Here is a 25,598-nt window from a genome sequence, read left to right as displayed (position 1 = left end):
ATTCTTCTGATAAAGTGGCCCAAACAATCCATTAGCTTACTTTCCTACATCACTTTTAAACTTGAGAAGCAACATGGTGAACAGAGAAATGGACTGGGAAGCTTTATCTTATACCGTGCAATAGTTTGATTTTGAGATTTGGGCTGGGGATTTCCAGGACTGCCAGTAACGAGCTATGTGACCCAGGAAGTCGCTTCACCTCTTGAGGCCTTGTTTTCCTTATATGCAGACTGATCCACCATTCTGGGAAAGTCCTAGTTTATTCATGTTTTCCTGACCTCCCATCTGGCTCAGCTTTTGTCATTTTCAAAAGGTCCCAATGTGGGCAATATATAAAGACATAAATTAGAATGGCATGTTTTCTCCTAAATCCTCCAGCAATAACATCCTGTCATCCACGGATCCAATTTAGGAGTAAGGAAGGCCACTAGATATGAGATAGCAAATGCCTTATCAGGTGAAACACAAATTTCACAAGGGAGGACAAGAGCTAGAACTATAAATAACTACATAAATCTCAAAAACATAGTGCTGTAAAAAGCAGTGTGATATTATTTTTCTAAAATTTAAAAACATAAACCAAGACTAAATATCAACAATGATTCCACAAACACATGGATGAAAGTATAAAATGGATCAGAACAATATACACTAATTCATAGTTGCTTCTGACAAAAAAAAAAAATTTTTTTTTTTTTCTGACAAGAGACTTGAATGACAGCATTTTATTTCTTTAAAAAGAAACACTCCAAGCAAATATTACAAAATGATAAGTATCAACTCTAGGTGGCAGGGGCTGGTTTCATTATTTGTTCTTCTCTGCATAAATGTCTCAATATATAAATCATAATACTAAAAAAGAGGCTGTCAAGACAACCAAAAAAAGAGAAGATGGAGCTAATCAAAGATAGGCCTAGAACAGTGACTGCAGGATACTGAGACGGCTCATTTACTGTAGCTGATAAACTTACCTCAGAATCAACCATAGACTGTTGAGCTGAAGTCATTATAGGCAATCACTAATGAACTTTATTTAGCTCACAGTGGCATGTCCTGACTGTAGCACAACGACCTGAGTCCATATGGCCTTCTTAATGGGAAATTCAAATCATTCAGTGGTTGATACAAACAAAATGACTAAAAAACAGGAACTGATTGCAACACAGGTACTTAGCTACAACCAGTGCCCCAGCAACTTTAAACTCATCCAACATGTACGAGCAGGTTCTCTTGGAACAGGTCAGAAGACATTGTCCGAGATTCTTCCGATACAGCTAACTGAGGCTGACTACGTGGGTCTCTTAGCCAGTGTCAGATTACCCAATAAGCAAGGTAAGCACAGGCTTACTTCTGCTTACTTACTAATCTATAGCGAACAATTTCACATTTTTACACAACATCAAAGATTCTGCTTCTAGGTATGGCTGGCATCTGTCTGTCTCCCAACCCCACAGCACCCTTCTATACAATCAAAGCCTCTTTTCAATTTTATAATCCCTGAGAGGGGCAGATTACCTAGTAAACAAGGTAAGAACATGCTTACTTGGGCTTATTTACTAATCTGTAGTGAACAATTAGACAATGTTCCGCTGCTATTCATAAGATTTTCACTGGCTAATACTTTTCAGTAGACTTCCAAGTCTTTCTTCCTAGTCTGTTTTAGTTTGGAAGCTCAGCTGAAACCTGTCCTCCATGGGTGATCCTGCTGGTATCTGAATACCGGTGGCACAGCTTCCAGCATAACAGCAAAACACAAGCTCCCACGATATGACAAATTGACAGACACCTTATGAATAGCAGGGGAACATTGTTTGATATAGTGCTGGAAGATGAGTCCCCTGGGTTGGAAGGCACTCAAAAGAAGGCTGGGGAAAAGCTGCCTCCTCAAAGTAGAGTCAACCTTAATGATGCGGAGTAAAGCCTTCCGGACCTTCATTCATTGATGTGGCATGACTCAAAATGAGAAGAAACAGCCGCAAACATCCATTAATAATTGGAAACTGGAATGTACGAAGTATGAATCTAGGAAAATTGGAAATCATCAAAAATGGAGTGGAATGCATTAACATTGATATCTAGGCATTAGTGAGCTGAAATGGACTAGTACTGGCCATTCTGAATCGGACAGCTTGAAGAGGAATGGTATTGCATTCATCGTCAAAAAGAACATTTCAAGACCTATCCTGAAGTACAACACTGTCGGTGATAGGATAATATCCATATGCCTATAAGGAAGGCCAGTTAATATGACTACTATTCAAATTTACACACCAACCACTAAGGCCAAAGATGAATAGAGGACTTTTATCAGCTGCTATAGACTGAAATTGATCAAACATGTAATCAGAATCCATTGATAATTACTTGTGATTGGAATGTGAAAGTTGGAAACAAAGCAGAAGGATCAGTAGTTGGAAAATATGGCCTTGGTGATAGAAACAATGCCAGAGATCGAATGATAGAATTTTGCAAGGCCAACAACTTCTTCATTGCAAATACCTTTTTTCACCAACATAAACGGCGACTATACACATAGACTTCACAAGATGGAACACACAGGAATCAAATTGACTACATCTGTTGAAAGAGACAATGGAAAAGCTCAATATCATCACCCAGAACAAGGCCAGGGGCCGTCTGTGGAGCAGACCATCAATTGCTCATATGCAGGTTCAAGCTGAAACTGAAGAAAATCAGAGCAAGTCCACAAGAGGCTAAATATGACCTTGAATATATCCCACCTGAATTTAGAGACCATCTCTAGAGTAGATTTGACGCATTGAACACTAGTGACCGAAGAACAGATGAGTTGTGGAATGACATCGAGGACATCAACCATGAAGAAAGCAAGAGGTCACTGAAAAGACAGGAAAGAAAGAAAAGACCAAGATGGATGTCAGAGGAGACTCTGAATTTTGCTTATGAATGTCGTGCAGCCAAAGCAAAAGGAAGAAATGATGAAGTAAAAGAACAGAAGGGAAGATTTCAAAGGACGGCTCAAGATGACAAAGTATTATAACGACATGTGCAAAGAGCTGGAGATAGAAAGCCAAAAGGAAAGAACATGCTCAGTGTTTCTCAAGCTGAAAGAACTGAAGAAAAAATTCAAGCCTCGAATTGCAATAGTGAAGGATTCTGTGGGGAAAATATTAAACGACGCAGGAAGCATCAAAAGAAGATAGAAGGAATACACAGAAGCGTTGTACCAAAAAGAATTAGTTGATGTCCAACCATTTCAAGAGGCAGGATATGATCAGGAACCGATGGTACTAAAGGAAGAAGTCCAAGCTGCTCTGAAGGCATTGGCAAAAAAAAGGGCTCCAGGAATTGACAGAATATCAATTGAGATGTTTCAACAAACGGATGCAGCACTAGAGGTGCTCACTCGTCTATGCCAAGAAATAGGGAAGACAGCTTCTTGGCCAACTGACTGGAAGAGATTCATATTTATGCCTATTCCCAAGAAAGTTGATCCAACTGAATGTGGAAATTATAGAACAATATCATTAATATCACACGCAAGCAAAATTTTGCTAAAGGTCATTCAAAAACGGCTGCAGCAGTATATTGACAGGGAACTGCCAAAACTTCAGGCTGGTTTCAGAAGAGGGCGTGGAACCAGGGATATCACTGCTGATGTCAGATGGATCCTGGCTGAAAGCAGAGAATACCAGAAGGATGTTTACCTGTGTTTTATTGACTATACAAAGGCATTTGAATATGTGGATCATAACAAATTATGGATAACACTGCGAAGAATGGGAATTCCAGAACACTTAATTGTGCTCATGAGCAACCTTTACATAGATCAAGAGGCAGTTGTTCGGACAGAACAAGGAAATACTGATTGGTTGAAAGTCAGGAAAGGTGTGTGTCAGGGTTGTATCCTTTCACCATACCTATTCAATCTGTATGCTGAGCAAATAATCCAAGAAGCTAGACTGACTATATGAAGAAGAACGGGGCATCAGGATTGGAGGAAGACTCATTAACAACCTGCGTTATGCAGATGACACAACCTTGCTTGCTGAAAGTGTAGAGGCCTTGAAGCACTTACTCATGAAGATCAGAGACTACAGCCTTCAGTATGGATTGCACCTCAACATAAAGAAAACAAAAATCCTCACAACTGGACCAATAAGCAACATCATGATAAACAGAGAAAAGATTGAAATTGTCAAGGATTTCATTTTACTGGAATCCACAATCAACACCCATGGAAGCAGCAGTCAAGAAATCAAACGATCCATTGTATTGGATAAATCTGCTGCATAGGTCCTCTTTAAAGTGTGGAAAAGCAAAGATGTCATCTTGAAGACTAAGGTGCACCTGACCCAAGCCATGGTATTTTCAATCGCATCATATGCATGTGAAAGCTATACAATGAATAAGGTAGACCAAAGAAGAACTGATGCCTTTGAATTGTGGTGTTGGCGAAGAATATTGAATATACCACAGACTGCCAAAAGAACGAACGAATCTGTCTTGGAAGAAGTACAACCAGAATGCTCCTTAGAAGCAAGGATGGCGAGACTGCGTCTTACATAGTTTGGACTTGTTGTCTGGAGGGATCAGTCCCTGGAGAAGGACATCACGCTTGGCAAAGTACAGGGTCAGCAGAAAAGAGGAAGACCCTCAATGAGGTGGATTGACACAGTGGCTGCAACAATGAGCTCAAGCATAACAACGATTGTAAGGATGGCGCAGGACCTGGCAGTGTTTCGTTCTGTTGTGCATAGGGTCGCTGTGAGTTGAAACTGACTCAACAGCACGTAACAACAACAGTAAACAATTTCACCTGGATTTCACCAAAACGTGGGAAACTGTCCACTACAGACTAGTAAGTAAGCCCAAGTAAGTATGTGCTTACCTTGTTTATTGGGTAAGAACAGATGAATAATAAGCATATACAAACAAAATGGAACAATTGGCCTGATGGGTTTTCCAGAGTACTTTAGGAAGAAATCCCTGATTTTGTTTTTACAATTCCACGGTAGGAAGAGAGGGACTTTCTACATTAATGGATACCATTTTAACATTCCGAATTGCTTAAGGCAGTCCAAATATTTCCCAAATTGAGATTCTAGTTTCCTATAATTATAATACAATTTATCAAAGGCCTACTATATGCCAAACATTTTTAATTAGTTCATTTGCACATATTAGTTTAATTCTTACCACAGTCCTGCCAGTCTATCCCCAATTCTCTGACGTAGAAACTAAGGTTTATAGGAAAGATTTGGTCAAGATCTACGAGTTAAGTGGCAAAGTTGATGGGTTGACTCCAAAGCAGCCTCGTAGTCCGTCACTGTATTGACTTCGGGGGAAGCCCCTCCCATACCAATGATTTCAATAACAGGTCTTGGAACTTTTGACCTAGGACATGAGTTAGTCACCTATCCTCCACCCCTGTCCCACCCCCACCACACCATGACTGAATCCCTCAGACCACATCCCTTCCTAGTGGTGTCAACCTTCTGGAACCGTCTATTACCAGAGGTAGCTCATTACAATTTCAGGCAGCCCTTCCTTTGATTAGGCAAAAATGTGTCATCCTCTAATTCACGACCACTAAGTCTAGTTTTGTCTACTCAATCACACAGAATAGATTGATTTCCTTTTGTACATCCTATTTCTCATATAATTGAGGAAAGTTAGTACCTCATCCCTAAGGTAAACTGCCAGCCTCTCCCGCGCTGATGCTCTTTTGAGTCTACTCAATTTTTCTCCACATCAGCATTTCCAGTCTGGTGGCTCACAAACACTGGGGAATTGCTGTGTCTTGAACTCTGAATCCCCACATGCTCACAAGAGCCCCTGGCACAGGATAAATGGGGTACATGCTCAGTAAATACTTATTGGATGAAGGAATGAGAAAACGAGCTTTGCAAACACTACAAACATTAAGTGACAATTATTTTGATCATTAATAATTAGTGCTAAGCTGTCATTGACTACCTCCATTCTTTCTGCCATATTCCCTTGGATCTGGCTCCTTCACAAGGGTGTCTGTTCCCCTCTTTTGATTACTGGCTTTTTTGTGGTTGTTGTTTTTGTTTTGTTTTTTGTTATTTTGTCCTCTATAACTCACTACTTACAATCAGCTTTTTAACAATTGTCAAAAGTGACAGTCTTGCCAGCAAGAAAATTAACAAGATTTATTTATCTTAAGGATTGTGCTTGTTTGATTTTGTTTTGCTTGTTTTATAACAAAAATAGCTAAGACTTTCTTGTGCTTTTATTACCCTCAAGAAAAAAACATTTCAAACATTTCTCTTTTTTGTATATATATATATATATATATATATATATATACACAAACACACACACACCACATTAAACATATTCCTAAGTATGCATATCCTTGAACAAATAAAGATACATGTTTTAAAATCCTTGCTTTGCTTAGCAGGGATACTAGAGCTAAGGTCTAAGCTGTGCTTTGTTTTAAATTCAGACATATCCAGGCATGCCAGGGACATAATTCCATGAGCACCTAAGGGTCCTTGCAGACAGGACATCGTTGATGGCTGTTGGCCAACCTCCAGGACAAAGACCCCTAAGATGCTGGAGAAAAGCCACCTATTAGCAGTTCCAGTCCTTCTGTCAGAGCGAGAAGAAACTCTCTAGTATTGGTAGCTAAAAAGAACTGAAGTAAGAAACTTGATCCAGGGACCATGCTCACGGTGAGAAAGAAAGGGAAGGGTGGTTAAATGCAGAACACTGGGGTCCTTGGGCCTGTAAACAACAGAGTAATACACAGAGAGGGTCCATTTCAGCTCTAGGACTGCTAACAGAAAGATGCAAAGCACAGTGAGTAACCTCAGGTGGAAGAGCAGTGGCCAGAAATCAATGCATTGACCAGGGACACAGAGAAGGACTAGAAGTGAACAGAAAGATTGGGAAGTTCATGAGCCCGCTGGTTACTCTTTCCCGTGAGATATTTGGGACTGGGAGTCCAGTAATTATGCTGTTAGGGCCTGGAACAGAAAATCACTGTTCTGTTAGTTTTAGAATGGATTATTTGTTGTAATACAGTCTGATTATCAACGGGGATAAAAAAAAAAAAATTTACCTAAATTACAATTTTTTTCTTCGTTCATTGTTCATTGTACTGTTTATTGGTAAAAAAAAATATGATATTTCATTGCTATTATGAATGGATTTTTTTTTCTATCATGTTTTCCATTTTTTGTTGTTATGGAAAAATCACCACAGGAAATAATCATGCTTTCTTTACCTTACTCACGGAGTTATCATGAAGATTAAATGAGATCATGTTTATAAATCATCGTACACTCAGCCCACAAAAAAACCCATTGCTGTTGAGTCGATTCCGACCAATGGAAACCCCATAGGAGAGAGTAGAACTGCCCCATAGGATTTTCAAGGAGTGGCTGGTGGATTCGAACTGATGACCTTTTGGTTAGCATCCAAAATCTTAACCACTGAGCCACCAAGGCCCTACCAGCCCACAAGGAAGGCACAATAAATTAGGTATTATATATTAGTTATAATTTTCCTTAAATAAAAAATAATAATAATATTTACAACTGTACTTCTATTCTTTCCCAGTGTGGAGATGTTAGTTGTTTATGTAGAAATATAAAAGCTTTTGATAAAATCATTTGTGTGAAATTACTTCATAATAAAAGGTAGATCTCAATTAAGACATGTAATTTTCTGTGGACATAAATTTAAAGTCTGACATTACGTAAAAATGCTCTGATGAGAGATAGATATGAACCCAGGGCCAATGTCTAAATGAAATCACAATGGGTTAATAGGAAAATTGGGCTGGTTTTGAGAACACCAGGCAATGATCCTAAACCAAATGTAAACCCTTTTACTCTTCCCTGTTGCCTTGGAGCTTTGTTCTCATGAGAATGGGAGAGTGAGAGGAGAGTGGTAGAGTTTTCACACAGGCCAAGGCTTACTCCGTGTTCTCTTGATCTACCATCTAAACCACAACAGGGGAACATGGCTGTCACTCCTGGTAGGAAAGGGTGGCACTATGGGTTTGGGGTGGCACAAATGCAAATTCTTCCAACCTAACATAAATTTTGTGAAATATTAATAAGACTGCAACACAGATGTGGCCTCAATTTTCAAAGGACATACAATTTGTGAAGGTGAATATGAGTCTATACAGATATGAATATAAAGTATTAATATTCACCTACACAAATTGTGTGTCCTTTGAGGGTAATACACACATACACACATAACACCAGCACAAAGAAACTGTTTCTCAAAAGAGTGTTAATTTGAAGTTTATTTCCACCAATTAGTTTCATCGAGAATATTTATTTGTATGTACTGATTATCAATCTATTACTATGGTCTCTGACGAGAGTAGTAGCTTTCAGACCTGATAGGTAATACTCTGAGTTTCTCTTCTTTTTTAAAGGCTATATGTTTAAAATACTACTTTGGTGGCTAGCTGCCTCTACTGAGAACAATTTAAATAAGCTTAACTGCCAATGGAAATATCAATCCAAACTCAGTCTCTCTACTAATCATGGTCCCTGGCAAATGGATGGCTATGTGTTTCTCAAGCTCTCAGTACATATTATTTGTGATTAATCTGCCATTAATAATAGATTCTATCAAGTGTTGATGTGACTATATTGATTTGTTTTCTAAAATGAAGGCCTCCCACTATACATTTGCTGTGCTCTGATTTTATAGCAACAAAGACAACTTCAAAGACACTCTCAATACCAGGATCAGTGGAACAAAAGCGTACCTACCTCTATCTTTTTTGCTCTGTCTGGCCTCAATGTCTTGATTCCAGTTTCCCTAGATTTCTCCTGATAAACTGCTTTTTCAATGTACCATGACCCCTGAAGGAAACAAAGGGGGAAGGAGGATTTATTTACAGAAACATGTCTAGTTCCTCTTGTTTTGCAGTAAAGAACAAATGGTTCCTTGAGCAGTAACATCTAATTTAATGACCAAATGTCATATAATTTTAAAAGCAATGTTTATTTTTATTTTTTCATTCCTTAACCTCATGGTTTTGCTCATTTGGACTTCTCTGATTTATAACAGGACAAATTTTCTCAAGTAAGCAGCACAATACCCCCTTATAAAAGAGGAGAGGGTTTTCTTTTCCCTATTTTGTTCACCATTCAAACCAATCAATTGTATTCTCAACAATCTTTCTTGTGCTTTTCTCTAAACATGAGCAGTGTAACATGAGCAGTCAGAGACATTCTTACTAAAGAGTACAATTAACAACTCAACAAGATATATTTTTCTTCAAGTTTTCTTCAAATTTCCAAAGAACATAGATTTACTGGCTTAGTAACAACACTTCTCAAATATATGATTTCAAAACAATATATTCCTGCAGCAGTTTATCTTTGAATTCCAATGCCAAGAAACAAGGATTGGAATTCTAAAAGAGAAAACAAACCCAATGAAATCCAGCCCATGCATAGTGCCTCAACATGGAGAGGTAACTTGAAAATTTATTAATAGGCATCTTAACCACTTCCATGTTTTTCTTGCTCATATCCTTTTAGTGTTTACATATCAAAAACTCCATTTTAAGACAACTACTACAGAAAACAACTATTTTCCTTTCCATCTACACGCCCGATAGCAGTGGTTACAACTGGTCACTGGGAAACTAGGCTCCGTTTCAATCGGGAAGTCTATGTATTGGAGCAGACACATAGTAGAAGCTTTGTTGTCCTAGATGAAAGAGTCATATTTCTTTCATTTTACGGAAATCACCTCTTCCTTTTCGTCTTAAGTGTGGGGCCAGTTATATGAATATTGCGATGTTTGTATGCATTGTCTAAACTACTAGGATTATTCAGAGCAGAGGAGGTCCAATTTTACATTATGTAATTAGGGAGCACCATTATCTTTTTCTCTCTCCTCTTCCTGTTTAATATCCCACCAAATTCTATCTCTTCTAGGCTCGTAATGTTCCTTAGCTCACTCTTCCAACTCAATTCCTGCAGCCACCATTATTTTGAGCCTTCCACCCACACCTTCCTCCATCCCATCAATTCTTGCAGAAATGATTAAATCTCTCACTAGTCTCCCTGGTTTGAGGCATCCATTCTTCAAAGGCTACACACTTTGGTATAGCAACCAAGATTTTAATTTGAATAAAACCCAAGAATCATATGTGGTTCAAATATTTCACTGTGACTTAGAAATAAGTATCTTTTTTCCCCCAGATGTCAACAGCATTATGCTAGCCACACTTTTAAATGAGTTTTCAAATAATTTTATTATTCTCTTCTTTTTCAAATAATCTGATTACTCCCTTCTTTCCTTTCCTTCTCACATTTTTTCATAGCTTACAGGTAAGAGAGTAAAAGAAAATCCTAAAGGCACTGTAATACACAGATACACTGAACTTAGTTCTAGCTCCAACTCATTTATTTATCAGTTGTTGACTTTGAGGAGTCATTTCCTTTCTTGTGGGTAAATGACAGAGCCTTACTCATCAAACGGGGATGACAGTATTTGTTCTGCTTATCTCTCCAGGTTGCTCTGGGAGCCAAGAAAAAACACATATAATGAAATACCAAATGTTCAGTACCGTTATTACTCTTCCTAAGGAACTGCAGAAGTAAAAACTGTGCTTCTTGTGTTTAACACCAGATTCGGATTGGGATCCTAGAAAGGTAGCTGTGATCACACTCTTAAGTCTTACAGCTTTCTTTTGGGAATGCAATGTTCTAAAGAGTTTTGTTTTGGCTTCCAAAGAAAAAGAATACCAAAGGAGTCAAATTCTGATATAACTGGATTTCAAAGACATGCCGAACCTAAAAGGGAAAGAAAAGGAAAAGAGGCTCCCAACAGTGAGAAATCTTAATTGGGTGAACCTGCCATTTAATTCAAATAACCCAAAGGCCATTTGTTGCACAAATACGAATGACATCCCCTTGAAACTCAGCTAATAACACCAAATATTACTGGACACTTTCTAAGGGGAAATGTACCCCTAGGGCAACTGTCACAGAAATAAAAGTCCTCTATCATTGTGCCACAGGTTTTAACTGAAGATGTGGAGTGTACGCAACAGGAGGAGTTGGTATGTTTTGCTACTGCAAGAAGAAATAAAATGTATCAACCCAAACATCTATTCACATGTGATTAGCACTGTAGCCTTAGCTCAAGCAAGCTGAATGAAAATAAAAACGCTGTCAAGCCATGTGTTCCCTCCTTTTCAACTTCTGACCTCCCATGGGCCTTCTATCTCCTACCAGGTTTCTGGGCAATTTTTATATGGGCTTTTGCATGACCATCAGTTGCAAAATCTTTTGCTGGTGTTGTTAGTTGCTGTCACGTCTGCTCCAACTCATGGCAAACTCATATATATCAAATCAACCAAACCCACCGCAGAAGAGCCAATTCTGACTCATAGCACTCCTATAGGACAGAGCAGAACTGCTCCCATAGGGTTTCCATGGCCATTGTTGTGACAATTGTGTCAATCCACCTCATTGAGGGTTTCCCTCATTTTAGATGATACAAATTATCTTACTCTCTTAACCTCTCTGCTGCCTTATATTATTGTTATAACATAAAGGCCAGTTAACACTCAAGCAGGGTAGTGAAGATCATAAACTGAGAAGGAAAAGATATAGCACATCAGGCTAGTATTGATTTCATCACACTAATGGAATAAAAACAGTAATTTTAATAGTATTTTTTAAGTAAGTTTTTGATTTTAGAATAGTTTGATTTACAGAAAAGTTGTGAAGATAGTACAGAAAGTTCAAATATATCACACATCCAGTTTCCACTATTATTAACATCTCATATTAGTATGGCACATTTGTTAACAGTTATTAACTAAAGTACACATTTTTTTCAGATTTTCTTAATTTTTATCTAATGTTCTTCTTTTCCAGAATCCCATCTAAGATTATCACACCACTTTTAGTCATCATGATCTCCACTTGGATATGGCAGTTTCCTTGTTTTTGACAGCCCTGACAGTTTTGAGAAATACTGGTCACATATTTTGTAGAATGTCCTTTAATTGACATTTGTCTAAGTATTTCTCTCATGATTTGACTGGGGTTATAAGTTTTTGGGAGGAAGACCACAGAGGTAAATGCCATTTCATATAAAGGGTATATGCTACCAACATGTCTTATCACTGTTGATTTTGACCTTGATCACCTGGCTGAGAGAGCATGTCAGGTTTCTCCACTATGAGGTTACTCTCCCCACTCTTGCCCTTCATCACACTCTCTGGAAGGAAGTCACTATGTACGGTCCACATTTTATTTCACGTATTCAAATCATTTATTTATATATGTATGGGTTCACGTATATTTATTTAATACTTTGGGCTATAATCCAATACTACTTTATTTTGTTTCTCAAGCTGTACAGCTTTGGCCATTGGGAACTCTTTCAACTGGATCCTGTAATACTTCTCCTTTTAATGAAATATGTTTATATTATCACCCAATATTTCAGCCTGGACATATACTAGAATATACCTTGGAGAAAAGGTTCATTCAGGTGCAAATGAAGAGGGAGAGTGTTATAAGGCAGGCAGTAACAGATGATATGGTGTGCCATCTGATGCCTGCTTCCAGGCATTTCCTCAGGTGATTGCAGTGTCAGGTGGGATCTTCTACAAGAATTGCCTCACCCAGAAAGAGTCCACATCCAGTGACTGGTCAACGCAGGGTGTCTTAGTCATCTAGTGCTGCTATAACAGAAATATCACAAAGGGGTGGCTTAACAAACAGAAGTTTATTCTCTCAGAGTCTAGTAGTCTAGAAGTCCAAATTTAGGGCATCAGCCTAGGGGAAGGCTTTCTCTGTCAGCTCTAGAGAAAGCTTCTTGTCATCAATCTTCCCTGGGACCAGGAGCTTGTCTGCACCGGAACCCCAGGTCCAAAGGATGTGCTCTGCTCCTGGCACTGCTTTCTTGGTGGTATGAGGTCCCCAACTCTCTGCTTGCTTCCCTTTCCTTTTATCTCTTGTAAGATAAAAAGTGGTGCAGGCCACTCCCCAGGGAAACTCCCTTTACATTGGATCAGGTATGTGATTTGAGCAAGGGTATTACATCCCACCCTAATCCTCTTTAACTACAGGCAGAGATTATGATTTAAAACACATAGGAAAATCACAAAATGGAGGACAACCTTGTAGGTATCATTTCAGAGAGCGCTCCTCTATACACTTCCTACATGCAAATCTCACAATCTCCAAGACTATGATCTGGATACACAGCCAACAACACGAGGCAGCCCCAAGGAATGGAACTGAGGTTGGGATAAATGTAATATGCACAGGGAAGGGAACTGTAGAGAAACTGGTCTCAGAAGAAGAGAATTTGAATTGTGAAAAATGGGGTTATTTAGGGTAGTTTAGAAGGAACACAGAAAGCCAGGAAGAAGGGTTCAGGTTGAACTGGTAAGCAACAATAAGTCTAAGTAGAGGTGCGGTCTGATAAAGCATGGTGCATTCATAGGCAGAAGTAGTATCTAGCCATTAGAAACCTGAAAATTTGATAACATGTATGTCTTGCTATGTGCAGAGAATATACTGCATACATTATGTCATTAAATCATCATAACTCTTAAGATCTCCATTTTAGAGCAGACAAAGCTGAAGCTCAGAAATATTCAGTAACTTGCACAAAGATCACACAGCTAAAAACGCCACTGAAGAGATTCAACCTTTGCTCTATTTCACTCTTAAATTCTATGCTCTTCAGACCCTCAAGAATTCTTAAAGCATATTTAATGATCGCACATGGGAAATTTTTATAAAATGTTCAATGAAAGCTAGATATGCTCACTTTATATGCAATATAATCACAGTTTCGTTTTTCAAAAGTATACGTTAATCATATACGTAACAAAATGTTAGCAATAGTTATCTCTAAATGGTAAAATTGTATATGATTTTATTGCCTTATTTTCTGTTTCCTGAAATAAAATCATGTTCTTTTCTAATCAGAATAAAAAATTAACGATATTTACAAAAAGAACCTTCAGTTTCCTGATGGATAAATTATTAAGAAAAGTATATTCAGAAGTAGGACAACTGTCTGCAAGACTGAGAGAAAATGAATGAAAAGCCATCTGGGATAATAAGCATGTGTTGAAATTTGTGACTCAAGGTTGATGAATGAGAAAGATATCAAAAGAATAAATACCAAAACTTGTGGATTCGAGTGAAGGGACGGAAAGAGTCGAATATACCCTAGGATTTCTTATTTGAAAACATAACAGCCAGAAAAAGGATACTCAGCAAGGAGGCTCGAAAGGGACATTTTGAGTTCAAATTAGAATATTCAGTTATGAGTGAGTGGTTTCACCAAGAAGAGCTTTCCTATAGGCAGATGGAAAACAAGACTAGTAGTAAATACAGTCAATTGATCGAATTCAGGTAAGGTAAATGAGGGAAATACTTATAAAGGGCTACATGTGAACTCATGCTTCTAACAAAGCGAATTCAGATATCAAACACAGAAAGAGAGGAGCAGAGCGCTAGGAATAAACATAGCTTTTTTTTTTTTTTAATTTGGTGAGATGAATGTTAATACAAGTTTCAAAGATTAAATTTTCCTTTGACTTGCATAAGCATTATCAGGTAAAGGAAAGCAACCCTTAATGAAGTATAATTTTATGTTTGAGTATCGTTGTACCATAAGGACTTGTAATTTTGTTCTTCCATACATTCACTCATATATACAAACAATATTTATTCAGTGCTTCCTATGCATGAGATCTTATACAAGATGTGATAAGAAGGGCTGGTTTAGACCACTTGTCTTCTTAGATCCAAGTCAATACCACAAACATACGTAATAAAAAAAAAAATACGTAATAGATAAAACAAAATCTGATTTTCTAATTAAAAAAAAAAGGTAACGCTGCATTACACAACTGCTTTTATATAGTATTTGGCAAGGTTGATCCAGAGTTCAAAAAAACTTTGAGGAACTCTGATTCAGTAATTTCACTGCGAAAAATAGAATGAGGTAAAATGTATAGTGTCTAGCAAGAGTCACGGCACAGAAGCCATGAACTGTTTTCCACGCTTAAAAATGGTGAGCAACATCCTTCAGGTCACAAAGCTAGTAAGTCACAGACAGCCAAGATTCAAACTCAGTTGTCTGATTTTAAAGCTCATACTTGATCCTTACATATTCTTGGACCATTGATCTGGCTTTTATATATAACTTTTATCCTGTAGATTTCTTTCTCTTATGACTGGCAGTTGCTTGATGCTTAATATTTTGCTTTGTATCTCAAAACTCTAAGAAATATGAATTTGCTGGAGAATTGACTCAAAAAGAATTCACAGCTTAATAATTTGCCCCCCCCTTTTTTTTTTTTTTACCATTTTCTCCTCCTCTATGGCAAAATACAACTTCATATCTCATACCAAAGAAAAACAACTTGGGACTGCTAAATGCCTGCTGAATTTGTTTTCATGTTCATAGACAGTGGATGAACATAAAGAAACCTGATTAAAAAGGCTTCCTGCTGTGGGCTATAGGCCTGAAGAATAAAGTAAGCAAACTTATTTACCTAAAAGATTTTGTAATTTGCACTCTCTCATTTTTTTTTTCATTATATCATTATAGCTCAAAAGCAAGTTTGCTATGAATGCTGAGTTGCCCCTGTAAACTAATAAAGTATTTACACTGTATTATAATGATTAAGAGCAAAGGTATCCCTTGTTCCATGTCCTCTTCTAAATCCGGCTTGAATTCCTGGCAGTTCCCTGTCAATACACTGCTGTAGCCACTTTTGAATGATCTTCAGCAAAATTTTGCTTGCATGCGACATTAATGATATTGTTCGATAATTTCCACATTTGGTTGGATCACCTTTCTTGGGAACGGGAATAAATATGGGATCTCTTCCAGTCAGCTGGCCAGGTAGCTATCTTCCAAATTTCTTGGCATAGACAAGTGAGCACTTCCAGCACTGTATCTGTTTGTTGAAACCTCTCAATTGGTATTCCATCAATTCCCAAAGCCTTGCATTTCACCAATGCCTTCGGTGCAGCTTGGACCTCTTCCTTCAGTACCATCAGTTCCTGATCATATGTTACCTCCTAAAACGGCTGAACGCTGACCAACTCTCTTTGGTATAGTGACTCTGTGTATTCCTTCAACCTTCTTTTGATGCTTCCTGTGTCGTTTAATATCTTGCTCATAGAACCCTTCACTATTGCAACTCAAGGCTTGAATTTTTTCTTCAGTGCTTTCAGCTTGAGAAATACTGAGGGTGTTCTCCCCTTTTGGTCTTCTATCTCCAGGTCTTTGCACATGTCATTATAATACTTTGTCTTCTCAAGCGGGACTTGGAAATATTCTGTTCAGCTCTTTTACTTCATCATTTTTTCCTTTTGCTTTAGCTACCTGACGTTCAAGAGCAAGTTTCAGAGTCTCTTCTGACATCCATTTAGGTCTTTTCTTTCTCACCTGTCTTTTTAATGGCCTCTTGCTTTCTTCACGTATGATGTCCTTGATGTCATTCCATAATTTGTCTGGTCTTCGGTCACTAGTGTTTAATGTATCAAATCTATTCTTGAGATGGTCTCTAAATTCAGGAGGGATATACTCAAGGTCCTATTTTGGCTCTCGTGGACTTCTTCTAATTTTCTTCAGTTTCAGCTTGAACTTGCATGTGAGTAATTGATGGTCTGATTCACAGTTGGCCCCTGGCCTTGTTCTGACTGATATTGAGCTTTTCGATCATCTCTTTCCACAGATGTAGTCGATTTGATTCCTGTTTATTCCATCTAGTGAGGTCCATGTATATAGTTGCTATTTATGTTGGTGAAAGAAGGTATTTACAATGAAGGAGTCATTGGTCTTCTTCAAATAATGGATAACAATGCAGAGAATGGGAATTTCAGAACACTTAATTGTGCTCATGAGGAATGTGTACAAGGATCAAGAGGCAGTCATTTGAACAGAACGAGGGGACATCAGGGTTGTATCTTTTACCAAACCTATAGTTTTTTTTGTTTATTCAATCTGTATGCTGAGCAAATAATCCGAGAAGCTGGAATATATAAAGAAGAACGTAACATCAGGATTGGAGGAAGGCAACCTGCATTATGCAGATGACACAACACGCTTACTAAAAGTGAAGAGGACTTGAAGCACTTACTGATGAAGATCAAAGACCACAGCCTTCAGTATGCATTACACCTCAACATAAAGAAAACAAAAATCCTCACAACTGAACCAATAAGCAACATCATGATAAATGGAGAAAAGATTGAAGTTGTCAAGGATTTCATTTTACTGGAATCCACAATCAACACCCATCGTAGCAGCAGTCAAGAAATCAAAAGACACATTGCATTGGCCAAATCTGCAGCAAAAGACCTCTTTAAAGCGTTGAAAAGCAAAGATGTCACCTTGAAGACTAAGGTGTGCCTGACCCAAGCCATGGTGTTTTCAATAGCCTCATATGCATGTGAAAGCTAGAAAATGACTAAGGAAGCCTGAAGAAGAACTGACACCTTTGAAATATGGTGTTGGCAAAGAATATTGAACATACAATGGACTGCCAAAGAACCCAAACAAATCTATCTTGGAAGAAGTACAACCAGGATGCTCCTTAGAAGCAACGATGGCGAGACTACATCTCACACACTTTGGAAATGTTGTCAGGAGGGATCAGTCCCTGGAGAAGAACATCACGCTTGGTAAAATAGAGGGTGAGTGAAAAAGAGGAAGACCCTCGCAGAGATGGATTGACACAGTGTCTGCAACAAAGGGTTCAAGCATAACAACAATCATGAGGACGGACAGGACTGGGCAGTGTTTCTTTCTGTTATACATAGGGTCACTACCAGTCAGAAGTAACTGGATGGCACCTAATGACAACAATAATCACATAGAGTTGTTGGGAGGTTTCAATGACATACTGAATTTAAGTCACATAGAACAATGTCTGGCACGTACTGTACCTAATATGTTTTAGCTTTATTAATACTCTCATATAACAGAGATAAAAAGAATTCTCCTGCAAATAATATGAGATAAACACAAAAAAGATCACTTTTTAAAGTTTCAGAGCTCCAAATACGACATCTTAGAAAAAGACTTAATTGTTCACATGTTTTTGTTAGTTGCCACAGAGTCCACTTCAACTCATGGTAACCTTATACGTAACAAAAGGAAATGTTGCCTGTTCCTGCACCATCTTTGTGGTTGTTGGTATGTTTGAGTCCTTTGCTGTGGCTACAGTAATTGTTCTCTTAGTATTTATGTAATATCTCAGTAGTACTCTGATTGAATGGTCTTCAATACATTACTCTGTGTGTGCGCGCGTGCGCACTTGCAGGAATGTGTGCATATGTGTGAATAAAACAAATACCGTATTCAAGGCTTGAGAGGGATTTTTTAAGTATTTTTTAAATATAGGTCCTGAAGAGACTTCAGACTCCAATGCCAACAAAGGGGTTTCCCCTTTGTACCGAGAGTCAGGCACTGCCTCCTGAACTCTCTGGATCAGGTAGCCTAATAGTTATAGCCCAAGGCCAGAAGTGCTGAACGAAAAAGTGGTGGGAGAGAGGGAGATAAGGAAAGTTTATATCACTTCTCTCTAGTTGGCCAATGTTAATTATTTCTCAAATTTGACAGTTGTGCATTCCTGTACTTCACACTTTAGCGTTTGACCCAACTGTGTGTTACTCCAAGTTACCAAAAAAGCTGTGTCGTAGCCTTTAAAATACGTGCCTAGATTTGGAAGAGAAGCATTGCTGAACATGGGCAACTATAAAACCTAAAAGTAGAACTCAGCCTTCTTATGAGATCTGGTTAGTTTCAAATTTATCAACTCTCTTGAAGAGTCATTTAAGTACTGCGTAAAATGTTAAAAATAAAGTAACACATGGTCCAGGTCAATGGTTATTTTCTGACTTTTCTATACAGAAGAAAACTCAAGGCAGTATCTCAAATGCAAGTGGCTAGTTCTTTCACTGACACTGAAGCAAATACTTTGCTGTCAAGGCCCACTTGACCAGAGCACGAAAGATTAGTTTGCTGGTTTTTCTCAAATGTAATTATTTGCATTAGCTAAATAATGTAATTTTTTTTAAATAATGTAATATGAAAAGTTTTTAAAAATTGCCTATACTATGCAGTATAAGGAAACCCTGGTGGTATTGTGGTTACGAGCTATAGCTGCTAACCAAAGATCAGCAGTTCAAATTCTCCAGGCGCTCCTTGGAAACCCTACAGGGCAATTTGACTCCGTCCTTTAGGGTTACTACGAGTTGGCATCAACCTGATGGCAATGAGTTTGGTTTTGGTTTTGGTATGCAGCATAAAGAAAAATTATTTCCCATTGACCCAGAAAACTCACTTTATGTCTGAGAGAGAAGGAAAAACTAGAAAGTTTTTGGAAGGAGAATTCTAGCGCCACAGCCAACTGCCTTAACCCAAGTTCATGTTTAATTAAATTCACATCAATAATTACATAAAGTACTTGCATGTTCATAGGACACAAGTTATCTTCTTTGATTATGAGGTCAAGTACTCACTGCTAACAATCTCTGTGTCTCTGAGGGAGACTTGGTCCTCTGCCAAACTGTAATGCTTCTCCCCTGGGGGCAGGTCCACCACTACTGTAAAACTCTGTGGGGGCTGATGTTCCACCACTGAGCACCCTCCTCCCTCACGGTTGCTCAGCAACAGCCCCTTATGACTGCTCTGCAGGGACTGCTAGGCAACAGCACTGAGTCTGACCCAGCTGCTCCCAGCATTCTCCCAACTCCCTACTTCTCAAAAGAGCCAGGTTAACAGGAGGCCAGGGACCTTGTATAAGAGGTGGATAGTTATATAATATATACACCCATTTCTCAGAAACCCTCCAACTGTTGCTAAATAAAAATTGGAGTGGAACTGGTTCCTACCCTAAAGGGTAGGTACCCATGATTGTATTCTTACATTAAACTCCATCCTTGGACCTTCCCAGAATCTGACAGAAAAACTGAAGCATCAGCCAAAATTTGTAATAGAAAAGTATTAAAAAAGCACACACAAATAAAGGAGATTTTTTTTCAATGACATGTAAAATACGACTTTCAAAGCTTTCAGAATTTCAAAGAATTTTATTATTTAGATATTTTCTGTTAGCAGACCAAAAAACTGGGGGAAATATAAGAATATTGCTATATTCAAATACAGCAATGCTTTTTATGCTTTCTCTGTAGCTTCTTAATTTCCAGTATATCCTTTTAAGTTTAACTTAAGAGTGAAACCACCTTACTCTTATGGCAAGCTTGTTTCTAAAATATTTTAGCAAAAAAATTAACAACTTCAGAATAGTAATTTCTGGGAAAGGACTTCAATTTAAACCACATTTATTCTTCAATCTCAACGCCTCCTGAGTTCCAGACCCTTAACTGAAACTCAACAAATCTAAATTATGAAGTCATATTTTTTTATCCATATCTGACCTAACTCTTAAGATAACAGCAACCATTCAGTCAGCTAAGCTAGAGAATTACCTAGTTATGGAAACATGAGACCAGGCCCACCCCTGTTTCCTCTAATATCCCTTGTCTCCATGTTGTAGAAGAAGAGGCATTTGCTTCAAGAGACATGCGCTTAAAGCCAGTACCAAATCAAACCAAACCAAACCCACTGCCATCAAGTCAATTTAGACTCACAGTGACCCTACAGGACAAAGTAGGACTGCCCCATAGGGTGTCCAAGGCTGTAAATCTTTACGGAAGCAGGCTGCCACATCTTTGTCCCACAGAGCAGCTGACGGGTGAGTAGCTGAGCGCTTAAACCACTGAGACACTAGGGCTTCTTAAAGCCAGTATACCACAGTACAAATGAGATTCTATCACACCCATATTTCAAAGGTTCAATCGAGTCAAGCTAATTAACACAGTATGCAACACACTTCTGAATCTATTTCCTGTTTAACTTCCACTTTTCCTTCTGTTGTCCACAGTGTACACACTCCACTATAGTAAATTAATTATAATTACGTAACCACATAGAATGGAGCCCTGGTGGCGCAGCAGTGGTAAAGTGCTCAACTGTTAACTGAAAAGTTGGCAGTTTGAACCCACCAGCCATTCCATATAAGAAAGATGTGGCATTCTGCTTCTGTAAAAATTTGCAGCCTTGAAAATCCTATAGGGCCGTTCTACTCTGTGCTATAGGGTCGCTATGAGTTGGAATCAACTCAACACCAACAGGTTTGGGTTTGGTTTTAGAACCACACTGAAGACTTGTCTCTCTCCTCCTCCTAGGATACATGTTTTATCTCCCCTTTGCTTGGCAAACCATTGGCTATCTTTCAAGATCTAGCAAAAATGGCACCTCCTCTAAGAAACCATCCCTGGTTTTAAAATTACTCATCACCACCATTGAGCTTCTTTATATTTCATTGATACTGCCATTGTGGCATTAGTCATGTTGTTTTAAAGTTGTTTACCTGCCCAACATTAATTAAGTACTTTTCTAGGGCCAGGGCCTTGTTGTCTTCAACCTGGCCTCTTTAGTGCCTGGCATATTCTTTAGCATTTTTTAGATGTTTATGATTTATTGATGATTAGAGAAGACTACCCTAGGCACAACTATAAAATACATGAGCATTGGGTATCTTTCCATTTTTAACCTCTTTAATTTCCCAAGAGGCCACTGACCTATAATATCAGGGATGAGTAATAAAGTAATATACCAACAAACAAAAGCAATCATCTCTCTTATGACATTTAGGTTTGTCTTCTCACTAAACTATGATGAATCATTGTAGGGTAAACAAGCAGACACTTCCGCAGTGATCCAATCCATCCAGTGATAAGGCTAAAATAAACAGATTACCCATGTCCCTTCTACTGTAACTATAATAACACAAAATTCAAAGGAGCTACCTGGTCAAAAAACCAAATCACCAAAAGCTTGTCTGAATCTGGACTAAGGGAAGATAATTTCCCACTCACATTGGCAATTCCTAATCCCATTTACCACTTTCCCCATTTACCACTTTCCACCTGTCAGTTTGTTGTTACTGTGGTAGCTTTTGTGTTGCTATCATGCTGCAGGCTATGCCACCAATATTTCAAATACCAGCAGAGTCACCCATGGTGGACAGGTTTCTACAGAGCTTCCAGACTAAGATTAGGAAAAAGGCCGGGCAATCTACTCCCAGAAAGTAGTCAATGAAAACCTTATGGCGCACAACAGAATACTGTATGATATAACTCTAGAAGATGAGCCCATAGGTTGGAAGGCACTCAAATATATAGTGGCTGCAACAATGGACTCAAGCATGAAGATGGTTCAAGGCAGGGCAATATTTTGTTCTGTCATATATGAGATCTCCATAAGTCAAATCCAACTCTATGCCAACTAACAACAACAAACCAGTTTATGCAGAAATCTTTGGTGCAACTAAAGAAATGAATAGGAAAAAAAACCTAACTTAGGTCTAAAGAAAAAGGAAGGAAATTATTCTCGTTTTAAGGCCTTCCAAATAGTAATTCATGAAACAGCATTTACTCAACATCTGCCTCCCTCAAAGCACTAACTGAAAAAGTAAATGGCAATATGAGCAAACAACACATAAAAGCCCAGAAATTACGCAGAAACCAAGCGTAATACCACAGAGCTGTTCAGCCTCTTACCTCGCCATCTCAGGAACCAGAGATAGACACCTCCGTTTTCAAATAAAGCAAAGCTTTTTATGCTTTCTCTGTAACTTCTTAATTTCATGTGTATGCTTATGCAATTCTACTGCCAAATACCTTGATAGTAGCAGTAATATTATAGCCTAAGTTAAACCAACAAAAATTCTTATCAATGGATATCTAAGTTGTTAGCCCATTTGTGTTAAGAAACAGAGAGAATTCTTAGTCTATTACCAACTTAGGGGCTCCATATACTGCTAAAGCTGTGTTTCTTCAACTAGAACCTATACCCTTTGGGATGCTTGACTGTATACCAGAAGGTACTCACAAGCCACGTGAGGAATTTTGTACATCTAGGTACTTTTACTTGATGGTGAATATCTTAAAGCATGATTTATGTATTAAAACAAAATATACACACTATAAAGTACAATCCAATATTTATAAAAAATTATAAGATGAATATGAAATTTCAAAGAAACTTTTATGCTTTCTATGGAGCACTTTTAATGCCTCTGTATTTCTGGGAATTTTGATAGGAAAAGAGTGATAAGCCCTTCTCTTGAGGAATTAAAAAAAAAACCAAACTTATTGCTGTCAAGTCGATTCTGACTCATAGGGGCCCTATAGAACTGCCCCATAGAGTTCCCAAAGAGTGCAGATTTCCAAGGAGTGCCTGATGGATTCGAAGTGCTGACCTTTAGCTCTTAACCACTAAGCCACCAGGGAATTAGGCCTAGATTATGATGACAGGGAGATAGCTTCACTTTCATGTAGCCTTGGCTCCAGCACACTAGCATCCTGATTGAACTCAGAGAGTGCTACCTGCTCAGACAAATCATTACTTTTTGCCACACCTTAAACCTTTCTGGAAACCCTGGTGGCACAGTGGTTAAGAGCTATGGCTGTTAACCAAAAGTTCAGCAGTTCAAATCCACCAGGCGCTCCTTGGAAACCCTACGGGGCAGTTCTACCCTGTCCTGTAGGGTTGCTATGAGTCGGAATCGACTCAATGGCAATGGGTTTGGTTTTTTGGGTTAAATCTTTCTAACATCTTTTTTTATTCTGAGGTAAAAGACTCTCTCTCCAGTATTAGCTCTAAATCTTCCTGCAGGTGTTTCACAAGAGCAGTCTAAATCCCTATATCTGAAGACAGTCCTTCAAATGAAAATAATGGTCACAAGTAACAGAGGTGCCAGGAAAAGTGCTGGGTGCTTGACAATCATTCATCGTCACAATAAAACTGCAAGTAAATAGTGTCATCTCTAAGCCCATTGCTGTGAAGTTGATTCTGACTCATCTCTGCATGACAAAAAGAGAAACTAAGACTGCAAAAGGATAAGTGGGTTGCCCAAAATACAGTTAGTAAGTAGCAGAGCTGAGATTTAAATCCAGGTCTAATTCCAAAATCTTGCTTGTTTTTTTTTTTTTTGTACATCATGTTATGCTACATTTCCATGCCTTCTTACCTAACTGTTCATATCTCCTAGCTAAATAGCCCCACTTTATGACTATTTCTTCTATCACTTCTGCAGTAATTCACCATCCTGATTAATTCTATATGTATGTATGTATGTATGTATATGAATGTGTGCATGTCTATTTATTTGTAGAAGTGTCCAGAACAATACGATCAGAGCAGAACAGAGTTGGGCCATTACCTCTCCTCCATGTTCTGTATAATCTATTATTAAAACAGTTTAAAAACATACTAGCATTGTTGGACAACCACTCGATATTACCAACTCATACTGAATAAGCTGTAAACCATATTTTTAAAAGATGCTGCTATGTTCCCTAACTTGCTTCCACAAAAGATGTTTATAACTTTTGTATTTATACACAGTTGTTTAAACCTGTGAAAATAATTTTTTAATCATAGAGTGCAGTGCTGATTACATGGCTCTCTACTGAAAAACTTTAAGGATCCCTATTTGCTACAAATTTAAATTCAAATTCTTCATCCTGGCATTTGAAACTCTCTAGGGAAACCCTGGTGGTGCAGTGGTTAAGTGCTACGGCTGCTAATCAAGAGGTCAGCAGTTCAAACCCCCCAGGCACTCTTTGAAAACTCTATGGGGCAGTTCCACTCTCTCCTATAGGGTCGCTATGAGTAGAAATCAACTCGACGGCAGTGGGTTTGGTTTTGGTTTGCTACAGCCCCAAGCTATCTTTCCTCCCTTAACTCCTTCCAGTCCCCCAAATTCTACACAGTTCTGCCTCATTCTGTATCCGTACCTTTGTTCATAATGTTCTTTTAGTCAGGAATGTTTCACCACTCATTGAAATTCCATCAGTCCTTCAAGGACCATCCCAATTACTACATTCTCCATAAAGCCCTTCTGATTAATCTCAAATTTTATCTTTCGCTTCTTTGAAACCCCACAGAACTTTTTAGTTCTTTAATGGCACCTATTGCAGTCTGCTATGCAAGACTGTTGTGTGTATTTTCTTTCCTCATGTTCCCCAAACACATGGAATTCTAAGCTTCACAGAAAGGGCACAGCCTCAAATCTTCCTATATATACATCACTAAAAGGAGGTACTTTGCATCAAGGAGGGTGCGTTTTTGTCTGTTTTACAGATATTTGTTTGTTTGAATTAAGCACAACTTACCACCTCAGAGATGAATGTACTAAGTTCCAGAATTCATTACAAACTTAAACAAAGGGCATCTATAACCACCCTTAGACATGAATCTAAAAATGAATGGACACATATAGCACTAAAATACGGAATTACAGACTCTTTGTGAATAATAAAGGTACTTTTTTTAGTGATGAAGAACTAAAATCATATTGTTCATATTGGTAATTGTGTTGACAAAAAACTGAAATCTCAAGAGATCAGTGACTTCTCCAAGGTCACATGACTAATTAAAAAGTTGAGTTGGCCCTACCAATAACGCTTCCTTATTTCCAGCTTAGTGGTTTTTCCACTATTATCTCCTAACTCATCTGCCAACGTGTT

General features: G+C 38.3%; 1 protein-coding gene across 8 annotated transcripts in view; it reads right to left on the bottom strand.

Annotated features, from left to right (window-relative positions):
* FABP7 (fatty acid binding protein 7) overlaps window positions 1–25,598 on the bottom strand; it is a 183,500-nt gene that overhangs the window by 147,347 nt on the left and 10,555 nt on the right. For 4 of the 8 annotated variants that reach the window (XM_064290389.1, XM_064290392.1, XM_064290382.1 and 1 more), the window contains exon 2: window positions 8,754–8,846. The exons of 3 other annotated variants lie outside the window; for them this stretch is intronic. The gene's annotated coding sequence lies outside the window, so the exon portion shown is untranslated. Of the gene's footprint in view, window positions 1–8,753; window positions 8,847–12,485; window positions 12,701–25,598 lie in introns of all 8 variants that reach the window. One more of the 8 variants, XM_064290383.1, reaches the window with a different exon arrangement.

The sequence above is a fragment of the Loxodonta africana genome, chromosome 1 (assembly GCF_030014295.1).
Source record: "Loxodonta africana isolate mLoxAfr1 chromosome 1, mLoxAfr1.hap2, whole genome shotgun sequence".
Taxonomy (NCBI): Eukaryota; Metazoa; Chordata; class Mammalia; order Proboscidea; family Elephantidae; genus Loxodonta; species Loxodonta africana.
Note: the sequence above shows the minus strand (reverse complement) of the source record. Positions and strands in the feature narration are given on the sequence as shown.